An 11030-nucleotide genomic window follows, 5' to 3' on the forward strand; every position below is an offset into this window, starting at 1 on the left:
TAATATCAACCTAGGCAATGGGGGAAAGTCACCAGCGTAAAATCAGACCCTTATTAGGCATGTACTATGCACACAGTGCGAAACTAAGTTCATACTTCCTTCATGGTTTAGAGTCCATACTCCATCCCTAAGTCAAAAACTTTACAAAGAAGTAGTCCTGAGCCGGTAATACTTCAGGGCCTGTTAGGGGCAGATGGGAACCATCTTTGCAGGGATGCTTCCACAACATAGGACAGAGGTTAAACCCTTTCTAAAGATTTCAGTGCTGAAGAACAGATCATGTTATAAATGTGGGGAAAAATAATTACATAGCAGATCACTTGCTTATGCAAACATCTCACCTACCACAAGTAAAAATCTGTCAAGTAAAAAAAACAAAAACAAAAAACTTACAACTGCACAAATATCAAATCTTTTACACCAAAATGTGAAATGACACAGCTCTTTCTTTTACCATGTATATTTTATTTTAAAATAAGCCCCCAGGTAAATTAAGAGAATAATTTTCCAAAGAAGTTACTTAGTCACTCTCTTTCTTAAAGGAAAAAAAGTAATGAAATTAATTTAAATTATAAAAATGAAATTTAGGAAATAAACAACAATGTATAAGTATCCAACTCAATAAACTGGCCAACTAATTTGGGAAACTAGATGCTTTATTCCTAGAAATCTTCAAGAGAAGGAAATACCACTTGCCAAGGTGGATGGGGATGCATTTGACTGTATAATCTTTGGACATCACTGCTCACTCCACAGCCTGTAAATTGCTCACCCAAGCTCTTTTCACTCTCTTTATAAAACAGCATTTATCAAAAAGAAAAAGTTCTATAAAACCAAAGAAACATCTGCAAATTAGATATCCTTCATGTTCATATTCTTGACGAAAAGATTGAGACAAATTGTGAAAGTCAAATTCTATTTGACATACAAACCACAAACTTTACAACCGTTTCCCAGTTAGCTTTTAACACTATAGAGATGGGATACTAGTAAAAGTAGCAAGTGTCATATGTGTAATGTCATTTTTAGGCTGTTAAATAAAATTTCATATTGAGGCAACATATATAAAAGTAAGTTAGTTACAAACTATATTACATGTTCAAATATATTCAGTGTACAAGAGAAATGTAAATGGATGCTTTATTTTTTTCCAACAATAAATAATCTTTAGAGTTAATTTTTTGAGATAAAGCTAAAAATAACCAAAAAAATGAAAAAGCAAACAGCAACTACTCAAAAAAATAAAATTAAAAATCTGTTTTTGAAAATAAACTAGATATAGAAAAAAATGTGCAAACTCATTGTTATTAACGCCTTTCACTGATTCTAAACTCTATCAACTAAAATCACACATAAAAGTGTTTTGGTGGCAGAGAAGAACATAAGAGAGAGGATAACCTCATTCCCTGGGAAATGAAGCTGAAAAGGGGGAACAGAGTCATAGTCTCGGGACACCTGTGGACAGCAGCGACCAACGCAGAAGTCCAAACTGTCCATGTACTGTTTGGACCTTTGCCAAGGAGTGGAGGTGATTTGTGATAACCAATGTATATCCGAATGGGCAATAAACCAATGAACAAGATACAATAAATATTTTGTTAAAAGAATGGGATTTAAAAACAAAATTATTTTTTCCACCTGGTAAAAATTAGTCTCGTACACTAAATTTTTCCAAAAGGACGCTTATAAAATATATATCTTTGGAAAACATTTTCTTTTCAGTTTATTCAAAATGCTTCTTTAAAGACTCTTGAAACATATAAAAATAACATTTTCCATTTAACAAAAAGTCTGAATTAAAAATAGGCTAACCTTTATTACTTGTTTAATCCAATCATTTATCTGCAATGGTTATGAAGTGAGAATTCTTGGCAACACAATGAACTTTTATACTCAACATAATCAAGGAATACAAAACAAAAGCCATTTAACTTGTATCCTGAGACCTTCATACTCCTTGGGAAACAACTTGCTTTATAGGACATGATTTTATTATAATGCTTTATTTTCAACTACGTCTTTCATATTATAAACTGCTTACCAAAGTTAAATAATACCATTACAGAGAAAGCAGTAACAGTGGGGAAGAGAAATTAAGTGGTACAGACAAGGGAGAACATATGTTTACCACTGAGATTTGAAGTGAGAGGGGGAGTCGATGAGGCGGAGAGAAACAGGATGGCAGAAACTGCAGAGAAGACGGCTTCTACTTCAGTAGAGGAAAAGGGAGGAAGGAAAAGGACTTTCATGAAATAAGCAAAAGGAAGCAATGGGAATGAACTTGACTGAGCCAGGGCCACACAAAGGCTAGGTTCATAGTGTGATAAAGGAACCTGGAAAACAAATTGAACACTCAAGAGTATTCTCGACTTAAAGTGAAGGCACAGAAAAAAGATAAAAAGGACAGGAGGCAATAAGGCAGTGTCATATATTGAAGGCAGTCGTAACACAATACTCAATTGCAAAATATCCCACAGAGACATGTCAATGAAGTGAGAGATAAAAAGAGCATTTAGGCAGCTTTGTAGCATAGTAGCACCAAAAGGTAAGAGTGTATAATATGGTACCAAATCAAGAAAACAGGCCAATCTTAATTGTTGTTTCTGTGTACTGCTGAAACTGATCAAGAGACACTTTTGAGGAAAGGACTTTCCTGGTTGAGTCTAGAAATCAAGACACCGGCAGATGGAGGAAATGATTAAGAAGAGTGGATTATGGGTGAACTTGGTGCAGAGTTGACACTCATAACCAGCCCTCTTTGTAGGCCTGCCCCCTCTCTGGGTTTCTATGGCACCACATGCTCTTATATCTCCTCCCATCGCTCAAATAACTGCTTCTCAGTCTCCTCTTGGGTCTTCTTCTTCCTCATTCTCAAGTGTATTAAGGTACCACTAAAGGAAGGCTGTCTTTTCGATAAAATGATACACTGCAACATTCCACCTACCTGGCACCAGTCTTCTCCCACATTTGCTTCAACCCCCAGACTGCACTCAGGCTTTGCCACTAAGGCTGGGTTCCCCTGGAACAAACACCCTTGCTCTTCCTCAGCTTGGCACCCTCTTATCCATCCTTTAGTCAGGTTTAGACCTTATCTATCACCTACATTTTCTTTGCTCTTGCACGTAATGTATCATTCCCTATATACTGAGATAATTTTCTACCCTAGCAAACAATAAATTCCTCAAGTTCAGAGAATGTGTCTTAGTTATAACTATACCCTTAGGGCAGGGGTCTTCAAACTACGGCCCGCGGGCCGAGGAGGAGTCTGATCCGGCCCGCCAGGTTTTTTGGGCAGTGAGCGCAGCCGAGGTGTTACAGTAGGAATTAGTAGTTCATATAGTCCGGCCCTCCAGCTCTCTGAGGGACCGTGATCTGGCCCCCACTTTAAGAAGTTTGAGGACCCCTGCCTTAGGGCCTAGTACATGTCAATAAACATTTGTTCTGGGGTTTTGTTTTGTGTGTGTGTGTGTGTTGTTTTTTGTTTTGTTTTGTGTGTGTGTGTGTGTGTGTGTGTGTGTGTGTGTGTGTGTTTAAGACTGGCAGAGTAGATGGCAGAAGACAGTTAAAATAAACACAGAAATAAAGTCAGTGACTCTTCAAGATAAGGCACATGTATACCAAAAATGAAGCAAAAAAAGTTTTTGATACAAAAAAAAGTCATACATTTGATTCTCATCTATTGTGCTTTGTTTTTTTTATTTAACAAAGCACAATAGGTGAGAATCAAATTGAAGTCATCCAATAAGGATGACTTTCATTGAAGTCATCCAATAAGGAATAGTATACACATATTGTTCAAAGAGAAGGTTAAAAAAAAATAGTAGTAACTTCTCTTAGTATAAAACCAGCCCCTGAATATGTAAAAGACTTGACCTTGATCACAAAGAAGCTCTGACTGAAATTAAGAAAGATTCATGAAAGAGATGATTGGAGAGGTAAAAAAGTTATTTTCTCAAACACAATGTTGTTTTTTAACACTCCAAATCTGTGTTAAGACCATAGGGTGATTATGGAGAACCAGAAAAATTATGACTGAAAAAAAATTCTCAAAAAAGGAAATAACCTAAGAATGAGAGAGAAAAACAGTTCAAGAAAGGCAGTTCAAGCAAGGATGAAAAGACAAGTTGATATTGTTATTAGCAAAAGCATTTTCCTTTTCCTTTACATTCCAATATGCTGTATAAGAGAATGTAACAAGGTCAGTAAGGAGACTTCTGGGATGGAATATTATGACTTTATGCGCCTCTCTTCCTCTAAGCAAATTCTCCTTTAGTCAAAATATTTTTACTGGGGTTATAGTTTTTAATCACAAGTCCCCAATATAGGATAAATAGGTAGAGTTCTTAATTGAATCAGGTGGATAATAAAGGAGAATGCAGCCTCCGATCCAGCTTTAAAGTTCCCGGAAATCCAGGCGAGTAAAGCAGGAGGCAGGGCACATGTGGAAAAAACAACACAAGGGCCGAGGAAAAGCTTGAAATACAGAGACAAACAGCACCTCTCTCTAAAAAGCTTGAAAACCAAAGAGGCAAACAGCACCTCTCTTTCAGGAGTATACACAGAGTATTGGGACACAGTGGGCACTTGAAAACTTCTGATGAGTTAATGAACAAATGGCAAGGCTTTAAGAAGAAGTGGTAAGTCAAACTAGCAATGGACTTGTCAGAAATAGGAGATAAGATTTAGAATTAATTTAAACTAGAAATTAATAGTGGTTAGCTTTGCAAAATGTTCTCTCTCTTTTCTAGACTTTAACAAGCATATCTAAATTTATGAAATATTGCAGGGGCCTTTTCAAAGCTGGCAAGGATATTAATATAATAATCTTTAGTAGCAAGAAAAAGAATGAAAGTCAAAAAATTTTTTAAACAGCCCTGGCTGGTTTGGCTCAGTAGATAGGAGCATCAGCCTGCGGACTGACGGGTCCCAGGTTCGATTCCTGTCAAGGACACATGCCTGGGTTGCTGGCTTGATCCCCATTGGGGGATGTGGAGGAGGCAGCCAATCAATGATTCTCTCTCATCATTGATGTTTCTATCTCTCTTTCCCTCTCCCTTCCTTCAATTTCATTTACAGGATACTTTGGAAAAGCCAAAGCTACAGAGAAGACAATCAGATCAGTGGTTGGCAGGAAGTCATGAGAAAAGACTGGGCTGACTACAATAACTGAAAAGAAGCCACACAAAGGAATTCTTAGGGCATGGAACTATTCTGTATGCTTTTGTCTTCCATCTTTGTTTTGGACCAAATCATGTCAAGCTGGAGATTTGATATCCTGGTCCTGGCTTGTTGTGGGTGTCCTATGTTATTAGTCTGTTCTTGACCAATACACTCTGAAAGATATCTACCAATTTCCATGTCCTGCCTGAGCACAGAGCCTCAACCAGTCATCTGGCCTTAGGGAACGACCTGTCTGGAAAAGAGAATAGTGACTTTTACGACTTGAGAGAGATTCCTGAGCAGGACCACATCAGCCAACATAAATCTGCACTAATAAAGAAGAGTAGAATTACCCATCTTAAAGACAGGAGGAACAAGTTGGACAATTAGTGCAAATGGTCTCTAATAAAAGTTAAAGCAAAAAATAGGAAAATCGTTTTAAAATAACTATTTTCTTTAGTGGGAATCAACAGAGTATAGGATCCATAAATAACAACAAGCTAATTTAAAAAACACAATTAAAAAGTTCTCAGAAATTAAAGACGTAATGGCCAAATAAATTGAATGTTAAAATGAAAAAGAAAGATAAGTGACCTAGAACACAGAGGCAAGAAATCAAATATCTACCAAAAATAAATTCAAGAAGAGACTGACTCTGACAAAAATTCAATAAAATGCTAGAGGATCATGTAATACTATAGAAAGTCTAAAGGATTAAAACAGACTAAAACTCTTATTCCCATTAAAAACAAACAACAAAATAAAAATATTTCTGGACATGCAAATAAACTTCCCATAACTCTTCTTAAAAACATTACTCAAGCCCTGGCTGTGCGGCTCAGTTGGTTGAAGCATCATCCACATACCAAAAAGGTTACGGGTTCAATCCCTGGTGGGGGCACCTACGGGAGACAACTGATCCATGTTTTGCACATCAATGTCTGTCTGTCTGTTTCTCTCCCCCTTCCTCTCTCTCTCTAACGTCAATTTAAAAAACACACACATAACCTTGGGTGAGAATAAAAACAAAGTATACTAGTCCACAAGGAAATTAAAATGAATAATAAGTAATTTTAAAAGGGGAACATAGAATATAAAAAGTAGCCAGGGACCTTACAGTTAAATCTAAATCATTACTGCAACAGTAATGGTAAAGTTGAATGGGATGGTTAGAGGAAAAGCAGAAGGTAAGTAATGTACAAAGGAAATAAAATCAATAGAACCAAGAATGGGGGAAGCCACGGAGTGAAGGTTTCACCTTATTACATGGAAGTGTGAGAGTAACAGAAAGTCAATTATACATGGTTCTAGATTTGAAAGCTTACAGGGGAGAAAAAAATATGAGGAAGTTAAAATTTCCTATTAAAAGATAAACCCTTTCGCCCTAGGGATCCTTGTGATAGAATGGTTCTGTATTTTGGTTTTGGTTATAGTCACAAGATCTACATAAAACTGCAGAGAACTAAACACACGTGGGCATATAAAACTGATGAAATCTGAGTATGGTCTGTCAATTCTATCAGCGTCAATTTCCTAGGTATAATATGCTATAGTTTTAGGCAAGATGTTACCATTGGAGGAAAATGGATGAAGTCTACACAGGATCTCTCTGTATCATTTCTTATAACTGCTTGTGAATCTATAATCATCTTTTTAAAAACAGATTTTTTTTATAATGCAAATAAATAAATAAAGGCATGCTTTCAAATTGGGAGGAGTAACGATTAAAAGGATAATGAAAGTCCAGCTGTATGGTGTTTGGTGTATAAGGGAGGAAAGTAAAGCAAAATGATATAGAAAGATTGAAAATCAACATATGGGCAATAAAGATCTATCTGGTATACACAAAACTGACACAGATGGCAACAGTAATCTCAGACAATGTAGAATCCAAGGCAAAAATCATAAATAGGATAAAAAAAAGACATTTTATATTTCATAAGATTAGAATCCACTAAGAACAAATAACTATATATAGTAATCTATAAGATGGATTCAATCAAATTCATACTCACTGGAGGAGACAAACACATTTTGCTTTCTAATTTGTCAGTTTTGAGAAAATAATAAGAATGGCGAAACTGGTTTGGTTCAGTGGATAGAGTGTCGGCCTGCGGACACAAGGGCCCCAGGTTCGAGTTCGGTCAAGGGCATGTACCTTGGTTGTGGGCACATCCCCAGTGGGCGGTGTACAGGAGGCAGCTGATCCAGATTGGAGAGGGTGCAGGCCAGGCTGAGGAACCTCTTCCCCGCCCCCTTATGCATGAATTTCGTGCACTGGGACTCTAGTCTGGAAAAATAAAGAAAATGTCTCGACCTAGGGCAAAGGTTAGGCAGGTTTACTTGCAGCCTATTATGAAAGATTCAGATTCCCTAAGCACGGGGTTCCTCTCCTCATCTACTGCACGTGCTAGAATCATCTGGCCCTCATCACATCCCCCAGTATAAATTAGGGCTCAAGGAAGCAGCACAAGAAAATAATGATCTCTGACTACTTTTATTTCTGTGTTTTGCCTCTGACCCAGGAATCTCATATCTTCTTCCAGCATCCATGAGATTGTTAACTAGCATGTAGGGTAAAATCTCAGCCTTGACCATTCTTGGCAATGATATGGCAGCAGCACTGTTCTCATAAATTGTGTAAATTTGCTCTTATATCTTTTTGCAGAGCAACATGGAACAACCTATCAACATTTAAAAATAGCCTTTGACCCAGCAATCCCACATCTAAATACTTACACTAAAGAAATAAACAAATGTGCATATGTATATACAAAAATGATCTCTGTAGTTTTGTTTGCAATAGAAATAAATTTGGAATTGGCTAAATGTCAATAGGGGGGATTGGTTATATATTAAGGTTTTGGGGTTATTCCTACAGTGAAATACCAAAAACTAAGTTTAAAAAGGATGTTATATGCAGTAACATAGATCCTCATCAATTGTTACTAACTGGAATTATAGATAATTATATATAGATAATTATATATAGCTACGCTGCCTTTTATAAAACATGTAGACATATACATTTATTTTTAATGTCTGGGAGAAGAACAAATGAATGATAATCTCTAAGGAATGGAGCTACTGGCTGGTGGACACACAACATATTTACTTTCTCCTTTGGCTATTTCTGTACATATTTTAGACTTTTTAAAAAGTATAATTTATTTTATGATCTCATAAAGTTTCTAAGTATCTATATATATATAAACTAAGCCACCAAACAACCAAAGACTGGTCAACCGGTTGCTATGATGCACACTGACCACCAGGGGGAAGACACTCAATGCAGGAGCTGTCCCCTAGGGGTCAGTGCACTCCCACAGCCAACCTCCCACATCCTCCCCACAACAGGTCCTGATTGGGGGGGGGGGGGGGGGGGCGGCGACAGCCAACCTCCCTGCCCCCTTCCCCATAGGCCCTGACCGCTGGCCAGGCCAGAGACCCCACCCCTGCAAGACTTTGGCAGCTGGCCTCTAGTTCCTAATAAAGGACTATAGAAGTGCAGATGTATCGGTAATCTCCCTCTACTCAACCAACAGATACAACATGTAATTCGGACAACAGAAGCATAAAGTGAGCTTTAAGGGGGGTGGGGGGGAAATGTGCCTATGATCTGAACTTAAGAAACCTAGAGGAGTGTAGCCAGAAAGCAGTCAAGGCAGCTTGCGTCCTGGAAGGACCCACATCTGGTGTTAAATGAGTCCTCCAAGGCTTAAAGTCAGACACAGACCCTGCCAGCCACTACCTGACCACGGGTTTGCACGGTCTTGGCTTTCTAAGTGTGTGGACATGTCAACTGGTGAATGCACCCCGACACTGTGGCCATGAGAACCTGGGGAACCGTCCAGGAGACCCAACACCGCTCCCCCTGCTAACGTGCTGGCAGGGAGCACAGTGGGTGTCCATCGTCACTGCGCTCTAGGGCACCCCTAACCAGAAACAGGGCTGCTGCCGGGCATCTCGTGAGTGCAGTCCTGAGCAAAGACACGGGCTTGGCCAGGCAACACCCCTCGGACCCAGAGGAAAACCGAGGAAGCACAGACAGGAGCAGCGGGTACCGACGCGCAGGCGGCGGGCCCGGGGCTGCAGGGCCTCCCGGCGGGGCCCGAGTCCCCAGGGCCCGCAGACGCCGCTGTCCACACCCCTGCCCGCCCGCACCCGGCGGCGACGCTCCTGCAGCGGGGCAAACCCGAGACCAGCAGCGCCCGAGGCCGGGGCGGCGCTCAGGGTCCCGAACACGCCCCGCCCGCGCGCGTGGGCGGCAGGGGAGGGGGGACTGGCGGGACCTCGGAGGCGCAGCCCGGCGCCCGGAGCGCGGCGCTCCGCCCGGGCCAGGCCCAGGCCCACTCCAGCGCCGGAGGAAGGACATGGAGACCCGCAGGCGGGGGAAGGAAAGGAAGGGCCGTACCCTGCAGGGTCCGGGAGAGCGCGCGCCGTGGGCTTCGCCAGCGACCTGGCGGCGCGGGGAGGCCCGGGCGCGAGGGCGGCCCCCAAACTCACGCGCAGCGGCACCACCGCGGCGGCCCGGCCCCGCGCGACCCGGAAGGAAGACGCGGAAGGCCGGAGGGGGCGGGGCTAAGGGGCGGGGCGGGGCCACGAGGCGGGAGGCGGGGCTCTGGCTGGGGCGGAGGCTCCCAGTCCTGGGCGTGTCCTGTAAAAGGTCCGGTTCCTCCCGGGTGGGCAGTGGTTGCTAGAAAGAAGGAAACTGGCCATTTATAGGGCACGCCCAGGACTGTCATCTGCAGTGCAGGCCTGCGAGGGCTCCCTCAGTCCAGGGTGGGTGGATCGGGTGATGCAGCGGGATGGCAGGTGGTAAGTCCTAAGAGGAAAAGTAGAACAAAGTTATGTTTTCTACTAAAGGTAAACCTTTACACCTCCCCAAAGTTATGCAGATGTCTGCTCCCCATATAAAAATCAGTCCTGCAGGCTCACTTCCCTCCCAACGTTCAGAAACCCGTGATCATTACCTCTGATGAAGATGCTCTCGCGGTCTCCCTTAGTCTTTTTTAAAAAATTAATTTTCAGTATATATACCAGATAATATCACCTTTTTAAAAGTTTGCAATATTTATCTTATTATAAGGTTTCTGTTAAGATAGCAAAACATTTCATAATGACGAGATGTTGAACTACAGAACTAAAGAGGCAAAATAATGATATTTATTTATAAATTATATATAGGAACTGAGCTGATATGTGATGTGCAGTATAAATTGTATGCAAAACAGTAAATTTTAAAAAGGAGCTGAAACCGGTTTGGCTCAGTGGATAGTGCATCGGCCTGGGGACTGAAGGGTCCTGGGTTTGATTCCAGTCAGGGGCATGTACCTTGGTTGCAGCACATCCCCAGTGGGGGGTGTGCAGGAGGCAGCTGGTGGATGTTTCTCTCTCATCGATGTTTCTGACTCTCTGTCCCTCTTCCTTCCTCTCTGTAAAAAATCAATAAAAAATATTTTTTTTAAAAGGAATTGAAGCTTAATTGTCAACCTCCCTTGAGTGAGGGCAGCACTTAGTGACTTGTTTCCAAAGACTATGGAGGAGTGGAAAGTAGCTTTATTGTGGAGAAACCTGGCCAGCACCTAGGCCAGAAGAAAGGGAACAGTATTAGAGATAAGCCAAGTTGATAACATGCATCCCGATGTGTGATGAGAAGGGCACTTCCTCCCTGTGATATTCTTCCTTAAAACCCACGAACTCCATCTAACCTTAAGATAACATCAGAAGACCTAGATATCCTACAAAATGCCAGAACAAATTGTCAAGTTAATGAAGAAGGGAAGGGGAGGAAAACAGAAATTCTTAGACCAGAGGGAAACTTAGGAGATAGGATCAGTAAATGAAACATGGTACTTTAATGGGATCCT

At 41.1% G+C, this 11030-nt stretch overlaps 1 protein-coding gene across 3 annotated transcripts in view; it reads right to left on the reverse strand.

Annotated features, from left to right (window-relative positions):
- Positions 1–9718, reverse strand: part of FBXL4 (F-box and leucine rich repeat protein 4) — a 47081-nt gene extending 37363 nt beyond the window's left edge. For 2 of the 3 annotated variants that reach the window (XM_084889381.1, XM_084889379.1), the window contains exon 1: positions 9575–9718. The gene's annotated coding sequence lies outside the window, so the exon portion shown is untranslated. The remainder of the gene's footprint in view (positions 1–9574) is intronic. The other variant, XM_084889380.1, reaches the window with a different exon arrangement.
- Between the last annotated feature and the right edge of the window lie 1312 nt (positions 9719–11030).

The sequence above is a fragment of the Pipistrellus hanaki genome (genome assembly GCF_964339955.1).
Source record: "Pipistrellus hanaki genome assembly, chromosome: 7".
Classification (NCBI taxonomy): Eukaryota; Metazoa; Chordata; class Mammalia; order Chiroptera; family Vespertilionidae; genus Pipistrellus; species Pipistrellus hanaki.